Source organism: Heteronotia binoei, chromosome 4 (genome assembly GCF_032191835.1).
Source record: "Heteronotia binoei isolate CCM8104 ecotype False Entrance Well chromosome 4, APGP_CSIRO_Hbin_v1, whole genome shotgun sequence".
Classification (NCBI taxonomy): domain Eukaryota; kingdom Metazoa; phylum Chordata; class Lepidosauria; order Squamata; family Gekkonidae; genus Heteronotia; species Heteronotia binoei.
Window position 1 is genome coordinate 108822409 of NC_083226.1, and position 21230 is coordinate 108843638.

Here is a 21230-nt window from a genome sequence, read left to right on the forward strand (position 1 = left end):
CAGATAGGCTGTTGTGAAGCACCCTATGAGATGAGGAACGAATGGAGATGGGAACCTCTTGATGCTGGAGGCTCAGGGAACTCTCCAAGGCAGGTGCTAATCAAAAATTTTCTCTGTGACTTTAATGGCCCCTGAAGTAGGCTTGATGATTATAACAACCATACAAAATTTATCATCCAAGGCATCTAGTAGATGGCACCATGCTATTTATGATATTGTTCTATGCTTACCAGGAGGATAGATTGTGATGATTTATAGTACAGGGGACCAGAAAGGACACACATCCTATTAGTAGACTTTTTGTTTCCTAGAGAGCCTCCTTTTGAGCCACAGAGGTTGGCAAAGGTCCACATGGGCTGACTCCCCCCCCCCCTTTTTTATTTGCCTACCTGCCCTTTACCAGGCTTGAGAAGGAGCTTTGCCATCTGTCTTTGTTACACTTGGGAGGTTGCAGTGATAAAGTTTTAAAACTAATATCCAATCACAGAAAATAAAGATTCATTCCATCCTTTTAGAATAAGTTTAAGAAGTGATGGCCACAGTAGAGCAACCTCATGGCATACAAAATAAAATGGAACAGAACCATATTATACTTGATCTACAGCGTATTTTGTAGAAACATGAATTGGAAGTTATTATAGCGGCATGACATTTTCATTATAAACCCCTATTTCCTGTGCTTCATAATTCAGCATCAGGCATTTGCTCCAGGGTAAAACAACACAGGAGTTTTTAGGCTGGCAGAAAAGAATGTCTAGGTATGCATGGTATTATGTGTGAAATATAGAAGGAAAGAGAACAGGAGAAACTCATGATCAACCATATTTGATTGAATTTATTCTTGTATGGCCCCCAGTACCAACATCCTATTTACAGAGAAAAAATCCCAAAATGATTTAAAGGCAGAAATTATTATGCAAAAGATATTTCTTCTTCTAGTGCTATTACTAGTTAAATGTATGGTCAATATGAGGGCACCATGGGAAGGTTTTCATTGATTTTGCTAGAACAAAATCTAGCAAAATCACATTTAGGGAGGAAACACAGTTGTTTGAGGCAAAGTTTGAATAACAAATAGGAGTGAAAGAAAATACATGTTGGTCTTATGGATTACAAAAATGCATAAGGTGACAATGGGATCCCTTACATCAGAGCCTTTTGAATATCACCAAAGCAGGCTGCCCTCCCTCCAGTTTTTGCATTATTTTAATTACAGATTAAAAGGCAATTATGAAAATTCATAACCATTTTTATAAATTTAAAGACTCAGGAAAATGTACAGATTTCTGCTACATAATTTTCAAGGTGAAGATAGATATATAGCAAATGATGTCAGCTTCATTAGTTGCCTCATTTTTCTCAAGACACAAGGAAGGACTTTTCTAACTTATGTTGACCTCTTCCCCCATCCTTATGCTATATCCACATTATTTTTTCTTTATCAAGCTACTAGACAATTACTGAATATTAACGTGAATCCATACAGCAGTTGGCAAGGGAATCACATGATTTATGGAGGAGGTAAAGCCAACAGGGGGTGGGGGGGACTCCAATTGGTAATGAAAACTTCCATATGAACATGCACATACATATAGCAGAATTCTGTAATGGAACCCACTGTGGGAACGGGAGCCTCTCTCTTTTGCCGGAGATGTTAGCTACTGTAATTATGAATTTGTTATTTCAAGAGCACAGACTTGCAGAAAGTCCCAGGGAAATCTGTCCTTGCAATAAGGCATAGTGAGGTGTGCGTGTGTGCAGAGAGGATATAAATTTGATGTTCTTAAAAATGTTTTATTTTCTTGAGATACACAGAACAATTGTTGGACCATATGTAATGCTTAACTTAATAATTTAGGCATCCAAAACAAACCTAGCAATTTCAGATCAGGGATTCTCTCAATTAGTCAGACATTTAAAAACACCATTATCATTTATACAACATTAACCCAGAATAATACAGAGATAAATATTCCAAAATTGTATCAATTTCCAGTTAGTATTTCAGCCATAATTTTGACAACTAATTTCATCGTCTCCATATATTGATCATTCCTAAAAACACAGTCAATTATGTTCCCATTGATCAGAAGCTTCCATGCCCAGTCCAAGAAGAGCCTTAATTATATAACCCTAAATAGAGTTACAGAAGTCAATGGGATTAAAAAAAGGTATAGCTATGCTGAGGATTGCACTGTTAATCTCATTAGCTGAAAGATAGTTCTAATCAATTGTTGGCAAATCCCCCTTTCCTTGCATTACTTCCATCAGGTTCCAATCAACTGCTGACCTTCTGTATGCCAATATCAGGGTCTAATTACCACTCAAACCAGCCAAAACTTGTGAAAGACTTTCCACATGCCAAAAATACTGCTTCCAAGGTGACTATAATGTTCTCATGGCAAGGCCCATTTGTAGCAGCTAAAATGTTACACAGAATGCAAAAAGGAGTTGTTCTTACAGGTACACAGAAGTCCAGTACTTAACAGCCTAAAAGCAATACATGTTAACCCCCTAAAATAATATTTTAAAGGCAACAAAGGTTTTCAAGGAGAGGCTGACTACAGGCGTTATTCCAGTTTTTGACTTTGTGTACTGAGCATCCTGCTGGATGAAATGATTATAGCATCCCCACCAATTCTATGTCAAGTAAAAAAGTTTTACATATTTACAGTGACAAACAGTGTAATAAATATACAAGGAACCTATTTGGATTAAATTCTGATCCTCCATATTATGTATCCATTTATTTGTTTGTATGGAATAAAAGTGAATAATACCCTTGACATTACTGTAATTGCAGTTGTCAAGAATTAAGCCCTAGCAATTAGCACTCAGCTAGCAAATTAGGTAAATTGCATGTCAGAACAAGGTTGCAACACACACACACACAGAGTTTTCCTTATCTTTACCATGTTAAAATAACGGGAAGAATAAAATGTATTTTCTGTTACAATGTAATTTCTGTTACAATAATCTACATATTACCAAGGCAGAAAAGAGAGACACCAGATCTGTTCCTCCCAGGAATGGCTGCAGCTGGTGGCCCTATTCTAACACATTTTAGCTTCAGCCATTGAGGTTCTCCAGACAGTTAGTTAAGAGAAATAGGTATTGGACAGCAATAAACAGTTATCTTAACTGAAGGCCTTGATCTATTTTGGGGATAGAGTCTAGGTCTCATTTTGGGCAGGAGTTCACAGAAGTAGAGTTCCGGAAACTCTAAATTTTATTGTGTTCTTTCTTTCTTTCTCCCCCCCCCCCCCAATACTTGCTTCTGGGCTCTGTTGTTCAAACCCGCTGTGAGAATTTTGCTGTAGTCTAAGATTTGCCAAACTTTCTAATATTTCCCCCCACAAAAAATGGGGAAATAACCAAACCATGTAAAACATACAGATTGAAATCTTCATTATGCCAGTGTGGCCATGTAGGAGAAAGTAATTTAAAAAGTATGATGGGAGGAAGGTTTTATTATGACAATTATTATTCAAGAAGCATTTTAAGGTAAATGCTGAGCTGATATAATTTAGTACACCTTCTGGTGATGTCAGGGGTGTGTGGCATATGCAAATGATTTGTGCTAATTAGTTTCAGAACCTCTTTTCCTATGAAATGATCCCTGCCATGACCCACCAGCACTCTGCAAGTACTTCCCAAGCAATTTCCAGGCCTAATGACCACGTAACATCATCTGCTGGATGTCTGTGCTTGTTACTTCAGTGGAGGGAGTTTAACAGTAGGATTCAATATCCACTGTCATTCCATTTGTCTGACCCAAGGAGTGATTTAAATGTGTTGGCACCATGACAACTGGGTTTCTCTGACAAGGAAGCTTGCTGGATGAAATTGAGCCATTCCACCATTCTCAGAATAATCTATCTCACATGATTGTTGTTGAGGATTAACATGGAAAAAAAGGAGAATGTTGCAAGCCACTCTGCGTCCCTACTGGGGAGAAAAGTGGAGTATAAATGAAGAAAAATAAACAAATCACTATTGTGTGTGTTGTATTGGTCAGAGTGCTGAATTTCACCATGAATGTCCTTGAGTGACTATGGGTCATTCATAGAATCATAGAGTTGGAAGGGACCTCCATGGTCATCTAGTCCAACCCCCTGTACAATGCAGGAAACCCACAAATACCTAACCCAAATTCACAGGATCTTCATTGTTGTCAGATGGCCATCTAGCCTCCGTTTAAAAACCTCCAAGGAAACAGACCCTCCTTCTTTTTCTTCCTCCTTCGGGTTACATTTTTCCAGGATCCCTCCTCCTCTGTTGGGTTCTCTTCTAATTGCTGAGATACCACTTCCTCTCCCTTCTCTTGTCCTCTCAAGAGTGCCTCATGCGTTCTGTCAAGAGAATCTTCACCTTCCTTTATACACTGCAATGTGGACAATCATGCCTCCATTCCCCGTATCTTCTCCTCCAGCAGGGCCACTAACTTACACTTGCTACAAGTGTAATTGCTGCTCCTCTCAGGTAGAAATACAAACATCCCACAGTCATTACATGTCACTGCCTCTGCTCCCTCATCAGCCATGCTGCTACAATCCATTTCCAAATTTTCTGTATCTTGCCTTCTTTTTAAATCCCACTACCTGCTGTCGCTTGAAACTACTTGTGAGTAAGTACCCACCTTTCTACAGAACCCCCAGGAAAGAGCCCCAGGCCAAGAGCCCTTTGGCTCGCGCCAAAGGCTCACGTCTCTGGCAAGGATGAGCTTGCAAATGAAAGACTCAAGCCCCCACCCACCTCTGACTCAATAACCAGAGCAACAGCAGAGGGTGGGACCAGCAATTACCCCCAGGCAAACAAGCTCTCCTCACTCAGCAATAGCTACACAAAAGACACACAAAAGCAATCAGAAACCCCTCTCCAGCAGGCACCAAGCACTCACACAGTTCCCTCCCACAGCAACCCTAGGTAATGCTCCCCAGCAGTTTTAGAAAAGCAAATCAACTCACACTCACCTTACCAGCAGCTCTATTCTAGCTCTAGAAAGCACCTTTCTCTAATGCAGCTGAGCCATTCACCTTGCCATTGTGTAAACTACCTCACAGTACGGAATGAGGAAGGGATATGTGTGCTATCCTGAGTTTATTAGAGACTAGGAATAAGGCCTGTTGTGAAGAAAATACAATAGGCTCTAGAAAGAAGCTCTGGGCAAGTGCCCCACCACTCTTCCTGCCTTTCCACTCCCCCCCCCACACAGGGAGGCATTCACTCCCCCCCCACACACACAGCCTCAAGGAGAGCTGATCTCTGACATCTGGAGAGCAGTTGTAATTCTGAGTGATCTCTAGCCCTCACCGGGAGATTGTGTAAACCAAACAGAGAGTCACAGCTGAGAGTAGAAGAAGAAAACCCAGAAGGGTTCTGTGATAACCAGCATCATAAAAGAATAAAACTGAAGGACATAAATAAACTAATATGCAGTCCAATCCTAGAAATACACAAGAAAAGTCCTTCCACTTGTAAAGGAATCCCTGGTCCAATTCCTGAGGAGACCATGTGATGGTAAAAATTCCACAATGTTCAGTAGTCTTGTACTGTATAAAACTACTGAACATTATGGGATTTTTACCATCATTTATTTATGTCCTTCTTTTGCACTTTATAATGTGTTTGCTGTTAGGGTATGACTTGTGAAAAATAATTTGGTATGAGTGTGATAAGAGAATATTGACAATTTCTCATTTATTGGATCAGTTTTTTTTCTTTTGTGAGGCTGGTTATCACAGAACCCTTCTGGGTTTTCTTCTTCTACTCATCTGGAGATTAGCAACAGTGGCTCTCCAGGAAGAAATTGATTATTTGGAGAGTGGAGTCTATGGCACTGTACCTGTCTGAGATCCCACCACTCAAACCCTACCCTCTCCTGGCTCCACCCCTCAGATCTCCAGGAATTTTACAACATGGAGTTGATAACTAGTAAGTCACACTGGCTGTCATGGGGTGGGGCTGCTGCTGAACAGGAGCAAGCAGCCAGGCCTTTTAAAGTTATGCCATATGGCATCAAGTCACCCAGAGGGTGCAGACAAATCTAGAGTAACCAACCTCCAGTTGGAGCCTGAAGATCTCTTGGTATCACAACTGAACTCCAGACAACAGATCTCTCTCCCTCTGGAGAAAAGAATTGCTTTGGAGAGTGGACTCTGGCATTATATTCAGCTGAGGGCTCTCCCTTTACTGCATATCAACAATCTCTATCCTCGCTTATCTTGGGGCAAGGCTGAGAAGAGGAGGGAGCAACAGGAAAGAAGCGCCACGGCCTCTGATGAAATGCTTCACAGGGCCAGATCTAGGGGGCAGAGGGGGTGCTTGCTCCTGGCACTGCCTGGGGGCACTGAATTGGGCACCACCAGGGAGCACTGAATTGGATGCCCCCCAGGGCAGGAATGGGGAGAAAGATCAGCTGCTTTTGCTGCCTCTCTGCCTTGTGGAAAGGCAGCTAAAGCAGCCCCATGACTCCCCCCATTTAAAGACCATACAGACCAGCTCCCCCCCCCCATTTAAACATCCTGGCACGGTTTAAATGGGAGAGGGGTGGGGTGTTTAAATGAAGGGGGGAGTCATATCACCCACAATTTTTACCCATTTTTGAGTGGGGGCAATATTTCTTGGTTTTGTCCACACTCAAAAAATATGTAGATCTGGCCATGATGCTTCATGAGCCCACAATAGAGCAGTAACCCTTACTGAGGCCGTTTGATGGAGAGAACACAGAGAAGTGTCAGAGATGTGTCTGTCTCTGAGGTAAGACTGCTTTAGCAATTTGTTCAGTGTTCCCAGGCCTGCAATAGGTGTGAATCAGCCAATGGGAACCTAGAGGTGGTGACTGATGCATGATGGGCCAATGGTTTGTTCATTGCCCCATCAGCCAATAGGAGCTGCCCATTTGTCCACCATCATAGGGAATTATTATCTATGATGATAAGACTGGACAAAAATGATTTAGATAGAGTAAATCATTTTGTAGTTTTCTCTTACCCACATCATTGAATGTATTAATTTATTAAGGAATTTACTTATAGTCTGTTTAAGGAATCTATCAGTTCATAGGATGTGCCTATTCCACTTTTGAAATTGTTTTGAGTGTCTCTTTCCTTCATTGTGATTTCTATCAGTAAAATGCAAAGCAAATTACCAGCCAGGCAGGTAGTGTTTCCTTTTAACATTCCATTTGCAAGGCATCCCCACCACTACAGAAGTGTAGCAGGAAATTGTATTGCCTGGGAAGGCAAGTACATTGAAATAGTAATAGAGAATTAAAAAACATGTTTTGGCTTGAAGCACATTATTGTTGATTTACTGCTCAATAAATACAACAAGCTTCCACTGAGGCTCCAAGGCCAGTGGAGAGAAACAGCACAATGTTAGGGATGTGATTAGATGTTTGCCTAATTACTAAGTGAAGATGATTAGAGATGTTCAGTATGGCTTCCATGCAGCACTTTCATTCCTAATATTGGAACCTTGGAGCCTAGAAAGCTGCTTTAGATGAGGAAAGCTAGACTGCCTTGTGGAGAACATTAAAATATAAAATGTTCCAAGCAAAGACATTGTGAATAGTTGTTCCTTCCTATCCTAAATCATCCTGTAATGACACATAACAGCTTTGGAAGCTGCATTTATTTTCATCTTCAGGAGCTGCAAAAATATCAATTTGATTGGTTTTATTCTGATGAAAACACTCCTGCGAATGATAGATATCCCACAGCAACAGCTGGGAATTACATTAAATTAAATTTTCCAGTAAGTACTGCCTGATTGTGCCTTTCCCACCATATCATCTACACACAGGCCACATACAAATGGATATATCCGCAAAAAAACAAAATGAGGATAGTGCAAAATCCTATCTTTTTCCTAACAAGTCCTGGTTTTAAACACTCTCCAGAACATGCTCAGCATGATAATTCAAGTGAAAAGACTAGTAGTGTTGTGATGCTGACTGAAGGAGGAGAGCAGTAGGTTCCTTCATAGTATCAGCTAAGCGAACTGCTTTAGATGTCAATTAGAAGAAGAACTCTTATTTTGTGATTCAGGGCTTGTGAGTACATGGACAACAAGTTCATTTAGGAAAGAAATTGAAAACTCAGAAAGAAAGAGATTAAAGAAAGCAGCAAAGAGGAAGAAAGCTTGCGAAGTGGAAAAACCCTGAGCATATCGAGAGCAATGTATCCACTTATTTCTTGCTTTCAGGTTTCTAAGAAAATTAAAAGAGAACCCTGCTGTAATCAGTCAAACCAAAGAAGTTTCTTTTCCTGCAGAATGTAAGAGACTTGACCAACTATGTGCTACTGAGGCTATCAATAGCTAAATGACATAGGCTTGCTATTTTTGTAACTTCTAGATTTATAATGCTGTTTTCTTTAGTCTCCTTGATGTTATTTTCACACCAAACAAAGGAAAGAAACTATTCAGCTTCCAACCCTCAGTAAAGACGCACTGTGGCAATACCTTTTGCAGTGATTCCCTCAGATGAAAAGCAGGAAATGCAGGGAAATATTGCTCTTTTTTGCCCTGGTCCCTAGAGTATTTCCTTGCCAGCATCTTAAAAAAAAATACTGTTCCTTAGAAACTTACTGAATGCCATAGTTCCCACCTTCATTACTGTGCCAGTTCTAGAGCAAGCAGGAGATATCCTTGTAGGAGTGACTACATCAGAAGTCAAGCATTGCCCCCTTAATCTTTTCTAAAATGGTGGGGCTAGAGATGTAAAATTAGTTTGCATGGTTTCAGGTTGAGTGGATTTTATTAAACTGATGGATGACATTACAGCTGCTATTTACGTAAATGGAGGTATGTAATTGTGGCTGCCAAACGTCTGACTTAGAAAAGAGCTTCAACAGAAAAAACAAACAAAAAAATCAATTCTGATGTCTCCATTTCTGCAGTTCTATTGGTTGGTAATTTTTTTTGTTATGCTAATGTTTCTGGGGCTATAATTTAGAAGATAAGAACATTTTGAGGTTGCAGAAAGGGAAGCATTCATTCTACTATTTGAAAATGCTAGTTTTAAAGAAAAAACACTTTGAAGTCAGTTTGGAATTTATTTGCCAAATAATTTTTCTCACCTTCATACTGTGCTACTTTAATTTTCACCTGATTTTCATCCAACAATAGCTAATTTTCTTAGATTTTTTGGAACAGGAGAATTTTTATTCCTTATCTATAAAATATAAATCCCTAATGGAATTAGCCTAATCTGGCTCTTCCATTGGCTGTGGTGTCCACTCCATCATTGATTGACCCTGAACCACCAGTAATTCGGTCTCCTGTGTCATTCTCTGGCTATGCTCTTTCCTCCCACCCTCTGCCAGATCCAGGACAAATGAGGATTGGGCCGTTGGAGAAGCTACTAGGAAGTAGCTGTTGCTGGGCAACTGATCTTGCTTCTGTCAGTAAAAGGCAACCAAGCTTGGTTCTTTCAGTAAAAGGTGGGGGGGGAGGCCCTTTCCAGGTCTGCTTTGGTCTTTGAGGGAGAACTCATTGGGCCTAGTCCTGATTAGGGCTGCCAGTTCCAGGTTGGTGGGAAATTCCTGGAGATTTTGTGATGGAGTCCATGGAAGCCAGAGTTTGGGGGAGGGGAGAGGCCTCAGCTGAATAGAATGCCACAGAGTCCACTGTCCAAAGCAGTAATTTTCTCCAGAGGGAGAGAGATCTGTTGTCTGGAGTTAAGGTGTGATACCAGAAGATCTTCAGGATCCACCTGGAGGCTGGCTACCCTACACCTGGCTGCTTGCTACTGCTGCTGTGAAGCATTGCCAGTCCAGGTTAGGAAATTCCTGGAGATTTGAGAGGTGGAGTCTAGAGAGAGTGGGGTTTGAGGAGTGGGACCTCAGACAAATACAATGCCATAGACTCCACCTCCTAACCAGCCATTTCCTCAAGGAGAACAATGTTGCCAATCTCCAGGTGAGGGCTGGATATCACTCAGAATTACAACTGCCACGGGAGAAAAAGACTGCTTTGCAGGGTGGACTCTGTGTCATTATACCCTGCTGAAGTCACTTCCATCCCGCTTTGGTCCACACTTATATCAGACCAGTCACAGACTTTCAGTCTAACCTACCTCACAGGGTTGCGCAGATCAAAAGCGGAAGAGGAGAATGATGTAAGTTGCTGTGGTCCTCACTGTGGACAAAGGTTGTACTTTTTCTAGATAGAGGCTGCAGGGAGGAGGGAGGAGATGGAAAGATGAAGTCAGATCATTTCCCCAACAGAAAACGGCTGCCTTGGGTGGGTAGGAAGTGAGTTGGGGGGAGTGAATGCCTCCACTTGGGTGAGTGGGTAGTGGGTAGGAAGACAACAAGGGTGGGGGACTCTCACCCATAGCCTTTAATCATTCTAGTTCCAAACCTTTAATCATTCTAATTGTATTGTGTACAATTCTGGTCACAGCACCTCAAAAAGGATATTATAACACTGGAAAAAGTCCAGAAAAGGGCAACTAGAATTATTAAAGGGTTGGAACACTTTCCCTATGAAGAATGGTTAAAATGCTTGGGGCTCTTTAGCTTGGAGAAATGTCGACTGCGGGGTGACATGATAGAGGTTTACAAGATTACGCATGGGATGGAGATAGTAGAGAAAGAAGTACTTTTCTCCCTTTCTCACAATACAAGAACTTATGGGCATTCGATCAAATTGCTGAGAAGTTGGGTTAAAACGTATAAAAGGAAGTATTTCTTCACCCAAAGGGTGATTAACATGTGGAATTCACTGCCACAGGAGGTGGTGGTGCCTACAAGCATAGCCAGCTTCAAGAGGGGGTTAGATAAAAATATGGAGCAGAGGTCCATCAGTGGCTATTAGCCACAGTGTGTGTGTGTGTGTGTATATATAATTTTTTGGGGCCACTGTGTGACACAGAGTGTTGGACTGGATGGGCCATTGGTCTGATCCAACATGGCTTCTCTTATGTTCTGGTGAGAGATGTAAAAGTGATTGCACCGTTTGGGAGCAGTGACCATAATGTTAGTGATTTCACCATTTGTATAAATAGGGAGTTGCCCCACACAACCACTTTTAACTTTAAAAGGGGTAAATTCTCTGAGATGTGAAGAGGAAACTGTAAGGAAAGGTAAATTACGGTCAAATCATTGGGGAAGCTTGGAGGCTATTTAAAACTACAATCCTAGAAGCTGCGATAAAATATATACCACAAGTCAGGAAAGGCACAAATAGGTATAAAAAAGCCTGCATGGTTAACAAACAAAGTAACAGAAGTTGTAAATGGTAAGAAGGATTCCTTTGAGCAGTGGAAAGCTAGTCTAAGTGAGGTTAATAAAAGGCAACACGGGCTGTGGCAAATCAAATGCAATGTGATCAGGCAGGCAAAAAGGGACTATGAGGAGAAATAGTGCAAAAACATAAAGACCAACAATAAAAATTTCTTCAAATATATTAGAAGCAGGAAACCAGCTAGGGAGGCAGTGGGGCCCTTGGATGACCAATGGGTAAAAGGATTACTGAAGGAGGATACGGAAATGGTTGAGGAACTGAATGCATTTTTTGCCTCCATATTTACTGTGGAAGATGAGAAGTGTTTGCCAACTCCAGAACTGCTAATTTTGGGAAGGGTGTTGAAGGACCTGAGTCAGATTGAGGTGATGAGAGAAGAGGTCCTACAACTGATAGACAAATTAAAAACTGATAAGTCACCCGGCCTGGATGGCATTCAGCCAAGAGTTCTGAAAGAACTCAAAGTTGAACTTGTGGATCTCTTGACAAAAATATGTAATCTTTCATTGAAATCTGCCTCGGTTCCTGAGGGCGCGAAGGTAGCAAATGTCACCCCAATCTTTAAAAAGGGTTCCAGAGGAGATCCGGGAAATTACAGGCCAGTCAGTCTGACTTCAATACCAGGAGAGTTGGTGGAAACCATTATCAAAGAGAGAATGAGTTGGCACATTGATGAACAAAAGTTATTAAAAGAAGACTCAGCATGGGTTCTGTATGGGAAGATCTTGTCTCACTAATCTGTTAGAGTTCTTTGATGGGGTGAACAAACATGTGGACAAAGGGGACCCAACAGATATTGTTTACCTTGACTTCCAGAAAGCTTTTGATAAAGTTCTTCATCAAAGGCTCCTAAGAAAGCTCAAGAGTCATGGCGTAAAAGGACAAGTCCTCCTGTGGATCAAAAACTGGCTAATTAATAGGAAACAGAGAGTGAGTATAAATGAGCAATTTTGGCAGTGAAGGGTAGTAAGCAGTGGGATACTGCGGGGCACAGTACTGGGTCTGATGCTTTTTAACTTGTTCATTAATTATTTGGAGTTGGAAGTAAGCAGTGAAGTGACTAAGTTTGCAGATGACACTAAATTGTTCAGGGTGGTGAGAACCAGGGAGGATTGTGAGGCACTCCAAAGGGATCTGTTGAGGCTGAGCGAGTGGGCATCAGCATGGCAAATGAGGTTCAACATGGCCAAGTGCAAAGTAATGCACATTGGGGTCAAAAATCCTAACTCTAAATACAAGAAGATGGGGTGTGAACTGGAGGAGACTGACCAAGAGAGAGATCTTGGGGTCGTGGTAGATAACTCACTGAAAATGTTGAGACAGTGTGCAATTGCAATAAAAAAGACCAACACCATGCTGGGAATTATTAGAAAGGGAATTGAAAACAAATCAGCCAGTATCATAATGCCCCTGTATAAATTGATGGTGCGGCCTCATTTGGAATACTGTATACAATTCTGGTCACAGCACCTCAAAAAGGATATTATAACACTGGAAAAAGTCCAGAAAAGGGCAACTAGAATGATTAAAGGGTTGGAACACTTCCCCTATGAAGAAAGGTTAAAATGCTTGGGGCTCTTTAGCTTGGAGAAACGTCGATTGAGGGGTGACATGATAGAGGTTTACAAGATTATGCATGTGACAGAGAAGGGAGAGAAAGAAGTACTTTTATCTCTTTCTCACAATACAAGAACTCATGGGCATTCAATGAAATTGCTGAGCAGTAGGGTTAGAACTGATAAAAGGAAGTACATCGTCACCCAAAGGGTGATTAACACATGGAATTCACTGCCACAGGAAATGGTGGCAGCTACAAGCATAGCCAGCTTCAAGAGGGGATTGAATAAGCATATGGAGCAGAGATCCATCAGTGGCTATGCCACTGTGTATTGTTGGAACTTTTTGTCTGGGGCACAGTGATGCTCTATATTCTTGGTGCTTGTGGGGGGCACAGTGGGAGGGCTTCTAGTGTCCTGGCCCCAATGGTGGATCTCCTGATGGCCCTTGGTTTTTTTGACCACTATGTGACAGAGTGTTGGACTGGATGGGCCATTGGCCTGATCCAACATGGCTTCTCTTATGTTCTTATTCCTAGTCTTTTTTTAAATCTTGGAATACCATTAATGATGTAGATAAAATTGGCTGCTTTTAAAATTATGCAGATGTCAGTTGATGTTTACAAGAAGCTTGTCATTTGGAAATCTTTGTTTTGATGAAAGCACTTTGTAGTCAACTCAGGATTTTCATATGTGTTTTGGGTAAAAAAGGATTTGATTGTCAGTTATATGGTCCATGCAACATACACAACAGGAGCCATTATAATCAACTGGAAGTAATGAAATGAGTTGCATGAAACTATCATGAAGTAATTAACTAACTGTTGACAGATCAGCCAAACATATTTTTGGAGGGAAGGAAGGAAGAATTTGAACTTCTTTACTTTACACTATTAATTCTTTCAGCAATATACACTGAATCTAACCATCCTTTCCTGCAGACTGAAAAGACAGGAGATAATTACTTTTCATCATGGTGCTAAGAATCATGGGTCCTGCATGCTCAAAAGGTGTGTGGGTTGTGGATTGCAGTAAGAAGAATAACTGGGGAGATGGAGCAAAAAGTGCTGTTCCATCCAGCCTGCTTTTTATATAAGCAACCTAAAAATGTTAAATATCATATTTTATTTATTTTCTTTAATTTATACCCCACCCTCTGTACAGAGCAGGCTCATTGTGGCTTACAAGTCATGTAACTATGATAGGAATAAAAATAAGGGTTTAAAATCCAACCAGTTACAATTTAAAGTCCATACTTAAAGCCAAAATGGAGTTGTCACAATAATAACATGCAGGTAAAAACCTGGGCACTATCATAGAAGACTGGGTTCTTATCTACAGGACTAAGCTGACAGCAGGGGTGGCCAAAAGACTGAAGTTTGGGCATCTCACCACCTCAGCTGAAAGTCTGGTGGAACAGCTCTGTCTTGCAGGCCCAGTGGAATTGCAATAAATCCTTCAGGGCCCTGATCTCATATCAGGCTGATCTCTATCAGGCTGGGGCCAGGGTTGAAAAAACTCTGGCCTCAGTTGAGGCTAGTTGGATATCCTTTGGACCAGGGATAACCAGAAAATGTTGATCAGTTGAGCATAAAGCTTTGAGGGGCACATCTGGGAAGAGATGATCCTTGAGATATGCAGGACCCTGCTTTAAAAGTCAGCACTAGAGCCTTGAGCTGAATCAGTAATGTATAGGCAGACAATGCATATGCATAGCAAATACAAAGGTGCAAAGTGTATACCAACTGGGGAAAAATAGGAAACAGACCACAAATATTCTGCATCAGTGACCATCTAATGTCACTGCCATCATGTGAAAGTGAAGGAACAAGAGAAACTTTTCCAGCAAAAGCCTGGCCAGGACACATGGAAAGGCATTATATAGCCTTCCCTCCTCCCACCCTATTGGCTAGGATGCTTACTAGCCTCTTCATCAGCCCAACAGTCCATCCTTTCAAAGGGGGTGGATGTCCCCCTGCAAACTGCAGTGAGTGCTCTTTTCTATTTCCTGCCTACCCTCCCTTCCGCAATTTTATTTATTTATTTCATTTCAGACATTTTATGCTGCCTTTCCACAAAGGGGCAAACATTTTAAAAAATTAAAACATCTGAGCAATTAAAAGTACATTTAAAATTATAAAATAATTTAATTAAAAACGCCTAAACAAACAACACCAGATGAAGGGCCAGTTACCATTATTGGAGTTGCAAGGAAAAGATCAATTTACACTCAAAATAGCAACACTGACAAATTAAAAGAAGACTACTGATTTACAAGTCTTTGCAGGAATGGTTCGCTGTTCATTTTGCTATAGCTGCAGAGTCATCCTAACTAACAGCTGGACTGGAGGAAGGGCGCAGCCAGAGAATCAAAGGCTTTTTCCTCTCAAGATAAAGCCAAGCAGAAAAAAAGGTGTGTGTGTGTGTGTGTGTGTTTTTAAATCATATGCGTTCTGCTGGGCTGGAGACCCTCCTGCCCTTGAAGTTTGAATTTATTTGATTTTAATTGTCTTGTTATTGTTCGTGGACCTCCAAATTTTCTTTGCCTGGTTAAAGACGGGGCATTAGAGGTCTTTTGGGCTGTGCTGCATTAATAAAGTACCTTTTACCTTACCTGTTGGAGTGGAGTGTGGACAGTCAAACAAGCCTCCTAGCAAGTGACTTATGGCCTGAAATCCTCCAGGGGTATTCCAGATGAAACAGAAACATGTTGATCTGATGGTAAAATACATTAATGGAGGGAGACAGATGAATCTCCCTAGTGAAGGAATTCCAAAATTTTGGTGCCACAGCCAAGAAGGCCCTTTCTTTGTGAGGCTTGTTTATGCCTACCTTTCTTTTAGGTGTCAGGCTAAAACATTTCATTTTATCCACGCTTTAACTAAGTGGTTTTATCTTTTAAAGATTTTACAATCTACTTCTGGCCTGAACTTTTTTTCTATGTCCTTTTAGGCTGCTCAATGTGTATTTGTATTGTTATGCTCTGGTTTTAATAGCATCAGCGGCTCCATGGCGCAGAGTGGCAAAATAGCAGTACTGCAGTACTGTGATCTGAACTCTCTGCTCATGACCTGAGTTCAATTCCAGCGGAAGCTGGATTCAGGTAGCCGGCCCAAGGTTGACTCAGCCTTCCATCCTTCTGAGGTCGGTAAAATGAGTACCCAGCTTGCTGGGGGGAAAGTGTAAAAGACTGGGGAAGGCAATAGCAAACCACCCCGTAAAAAAAAAGTCCGCCATGAAAACGTGAAAGCAACATCACCCCAGAGTTGGAAACGACTGGTGCTTGCACAGGGGACCTTTCCTTTTCTCTAATGACTGTGTTATGTTAGTTGTAAGCCACCCTAATTAGGTCTCTCAGGAAGCAGTATATAAATTTTCTTTAAATATGTATATATTTTAAAATGGTATATGTATTCATGATCATTGTTGTGATGATTTTCATGTTCGTATTTTCATTGCTGATTTTCATGTTCGTATTTTCATTGCTGATGTCCCTGAATCATTTATTTCTTTGCCCCCCAAGGTCGGAATAAAGAGTCGGACACAATACATTGGAATAAAATTGGGCCACTTTATTAACTTAACAGTGTAAACAGCAAGGGCACCCCACCAGCGACCTGGCCAGGGCTAGGGGTCACCGCGACCACTCCCCTGCCATTAACAGGTGAGAGACCCAGCCCCCCGGCTGGAGCTGAGCAACTCAGCTCCCTCCAGGCAGGCCCAGCAGGGAGACCCGCACCAGAGGGCTCAAACCCAGACGCATGTCTCACCGGAAAGGCACCCTCTAGCCGAGCCTCCTGGACAGTCTGCATTCTCCAAACCCGGGTCTCCAAACCCAAGGTTGATCATGCCAGACCCCAAATTCCCCAAAAGGGGGATGCTTCGCAGTCCTCCCCCAGCCGCATAGTGTCCTAAACCCCAAAAACCTGCCAACTAAAGTGACCACCTATTTAAAGGCACTATCCCTGAGCCAATTCCACAATCCACTGTAGTGCTATGCAGGGTAGGCAAAAAACACACCCCAGCAACAGCCGAACAGCCGGAGCGTAAAAAATTCCTACCCGGCTCCTCAAATGAGGCAACCAGCAAAGCCTACAAAACATACAGGGCGGGCGGGAGGGCCGATCAACGTTGAAGTGCCTGGAAGGGAGCGCAGAGCCAGCCGTTAACACGGCTATGCTCCGCCCCCTGAATTGCGTGCCCAAACGGGCGAACTCCTCCTCCTCCCAGGGAGGCAAACAGAGCGACAGCAGCCTAGCAGCTATGCTGCAGGCTGCACGCTCTAGATTTATGCTATTTTTTCTGCCATAGTTCTAAATGAATAGACATCATTTTACCATTGCAGATGAATACACACAAAAAAATTACCATCAATTTAAATGGTAATTATTTCATCCAATTCTGTTAAAATAGTTCGTGGGGGACTGCAATTTCATTCTAAGATGCGTTCTTAATTCTGGATCATCATAGCCCCAAAGAATACTGCAGATGTCATGTTACATGATTACAGAATTGTGGGTCTCATTTACAAAGATAGATAATCCAATAATTTGGATTAACCTGAAAGCCATCCCAGGATGAACAATCCCTACAATATTCATTAACAGATTTTCAGCCCAGAAATTCCTGGTTCAAATTTTACCTCAGCTATGAATTCATAAAGATGGGACACTGTTATCCACCTCAGCTTACTTCAGTTTGTAAAATGAGGACAATCCTAGACTACTTTGCAGTATTTCAGTAAGGATAACTGAAATCATGTAAGTGAAGCACTTTGAGGAGTAGGGAAGGGGCAGTTGGGTCTACCTCACTCTTGGCAGTCTGTACTGGAGAAAAACTGTAACAAACCAGTTATTGTTGCTGTTGCTAGGCTGCTTGAGCCCCTATTTGACTGCTCCTCTGTGTGCTTTTGCAGGTTTCTATGGACAACTATGTGGTTTCTCCAGGCCTCAGATTCAGCGGAAGCTCACTAGAGCACAGCTCCTGAACCTTTCTGACAGTTCCACCTCTTCCTTCCCACCTTGTCCATTGAATAGTAGGTGCAGCTGCATAACAATCCCGGGATGAGCTCCACCACCTTTTTTCTACAAAATGGCCCCTGGGTTTCTCTCACCTTAAACATAGGGTTTTATATTGTAAATGCAGGTGCTGAACCTTCAAAATTTTGTGTTTTCTACCAGTGCAATAACAGGAACTGTGGACCTCTCCCAGGCACTGACAGGGCTCTTGGTGTTACTGGCTGCTCTTAGGAAGATGTTTCACAATCAACTTCTTGTCACAGTTTGCTATTTTGTTGGATCAGTGGTGAACTGTTAATCTCTTCCTTTCACTGAAAGCTCATCCTATCTCCACAATATATTGACAACTGAATACACACAAATTGTTGATTTGGACTGTTGATGTAAGGAAATACAGAGCATGTATCTGAGCCGGTCAACCAGGGCCAGAGAATGTAGAGGTGGGATGGGTGAAATTATATGCAAGTATGTGTGAAGACAAGTAGTTATGTGAGTCGATTGGGGGAAGGAGTTAGTTCTCAGGCCAGAATATAGTGGAAAATGAACTAGGGAGCCCCCCTAAAGGATGGTGCTCTACTGCCATCAGTTCTGGAACTGAGTTACAAAAAAGAACTAGGGCTACTGCCTACCTTTTGTTTTAGTCAGCACACTGCACAGGGCCCATGTGAACTCCAGTGGGGAAAAGGTTAGAAAGAACACAACAGATACTAAAGATTTACTCTCTCTTTGCTTTCTACTGGTAGAGCTGCTGCAAAGTTTCCTGGGTGGAAGAGGAAGAAGTGTTTTTTATACCCTGTTTTTCTCTACCCTAAGGAGTCTCAGAGCAGCTTGCAATCTCCCCTTCCTTTCCCCATAACTGTCACCCTGTGAGTTAGGTGGGGCTGAGAGAGCTCTGACAAAAGCTGCTCTTGAGAGAATAGCTCTGAGAGTTATGACTGACCAAGGTCATACCAGCAGCAGCATGTGAAGGAGTGGGGAATCAAACCCAGTTCTCCATATTAGAGTCTGCCACTCTTAACCACTACACTGAACTGGCTCTTTACACACAAATCTTTTAAAAGGAGGTGGGGCAGAATAGCAACAACTTATTCCATGAAAAAGTCTGTCCTCGACCAAAGCCAGGGCCTTTTCTACCATGGCTCCAATCTGGTGGGACTGTCTGCCAAACAACATCCATATCCTGTGAGACTTAATATAGTTTCACAGGGCTTGTAAGGTGTTCCGCCAGGCCTTTAGTTGAGGATAGCAATAGTTTCCACCTGACTGGCACTCCTGTCTTACCTGGCTGGTATTTTTATCTTCTGCTTCTTCCATGAGGCAGTAGCACAACTGAAATTTAGTACCATATAATAAGTTTAACTAATGTGCCTATTGCTTTTAACTAATGTATTTTACTGTTCTTAATTATAAAATTATTTACAAATTTTGTTTTTTACTGTTGTACATCACCCTAAGCCCTGCCTCACAGGCGAGGGCAGTCTGGAAACCAAATTTAATACACAAACAAATAAAATTTGATTTGTTCTGGAAGTAGAGGACATTTATTTATTTGTTTAGATTTTTATCCCATCCTTCCCCCCAGCAATTATTGCTGGGCATGATGGTCCCGGACTATTTAGGACTTTAAAGATTAAAAGCAGCACCTGGAAACCAATTGGAAGCTTCAAAATAGGTTGAATATGTGCAAACCACAGTGTGTTGGTCAGAAGCCTGGCAGTCACATTCTGGATAACCTGAAATTTCTGAAGCATTTTCAGGGGCAGCCCTGAGTAGGATGAATCACAGTATTCCAATCTGGAGGTGATTGTTGTATGAATCACTGTGGTTGGGACAAACAGGGACAGCTGACTAGCATGTGGAGATGGGAAAATGCCAATTTCACCATTGGGAGCCCTTGTTTGTCCAAAGTAAGTGAAGTGTCCCCCAAACTCCTTGTGGAGACTACTAATGTAAGCTAGACTCCCAGTGATTCAACCTCTCCCAGTCACAGAACTTCAGTCTTTGCTGGATTTAACTTCAGCCGGCTCTTCCTCAACCACCCTACCATGGCATCCAGGCCAGGACTGAGAGGGGGACCTTGAGCCGTTTATCCAGAAAAAGGAAGAGCTGGGTGTCATTAGCTCACTGGTGGAATCCAACTCTGAATCTCCTGATGAACTCCTAGAGGGTGCATGTAGGTATTAAATAATAAAATAATATTGCAGACAAGATTGAACCCTGCAGAACCCCACAGTCCAGAGGCTGACTGGTCAATATTTTGTGTCCGTAACTGCTCTCTGAGTGTGTCTTTGGATGAATGAGTCAAAGCAAGATAAATCAGTGTTATGCATCCCCATTAAAGCTAGGCAGCTGATGACAGTAGAATGATCAACAGTGTCAAATTCTGCCAGTATATCTAATAATATCAACTAGGGTTGCCAAGTCCAATTAAAGAAAAATCTGGGGACTTTGGGGGTGGAGCCAGGAGACTTTGGGGGTGGAGCCAAGAACAAGGATGTGACAAGCATAATTGAACTCCAAGGGAGTTCTTGCCATCACATTTAAAGAAACAGCACACCTTTTAAAATGCCTTTCTTCCATAGGAAATAATTAAGGATAGGGGCACCATATTTTGGGGCTCATAGAATTGGACCCTCTGGTCCAATCGTTTTGAAACTTGGGGGGTACTTTGGGGAGAGGCACTAGATGCTATACTAAAAATTTGGTGCCTCTACCTCAAAAAATAGCCCCTCCAGAGCCCCCAATACCCACGGATCAATTTCCTATTATTCGCTATGGGAATCGTTCTCCATAGGGAATAATAGAGTGCCTAGTAGACATTTCCCTCCCCCCCCACGCTTTCTAAAGGGGGGGAGGGCCTCCAAACTAGGGAATCCCCTGCCCCCTCCCTCTCTCTCACACACACACTTACCAGATCTTCCTCCGGACAACTCTACTTCCTGTGAAAACGAAAGCAAAGAAAGGGAGGGGCCGTTCTCAGAAGCCCTTTCTGCTTCCTGCTTCCTGCCCAGCCTTAAAGGGGCAGACATTTTGCAAATGGCTCAGGAGCTCTACAACATGAAGCCTAAAGGTATGTTCTCCCCCCCTCCACCCCCCACCCCCACTTCCAGAGTTTTGAAGAGCGGGAGATGAGGCTGCGAACCCAGAAGTCTCCCGCCAGAGCGGGAGGTTTGGGAAGCCTAATATCAACAGTGTTGAACTGCCCCTGTCAAGTGGAAGCTAGAGGTCATCCCAGAGGGCAGTCTCAGTTCCAATTTCAAGCCTAGAATAGATCCAGAGCTGATGTCTCATCTAGAGGTATCTCATTGAACCCAGAGATATCCATTAAAGGGACTGCCATACTCACAAGCTATTAACACTGTTCCTTTTATTGAGATCCAAAAAGCAGGTAAAGTTCATTTAT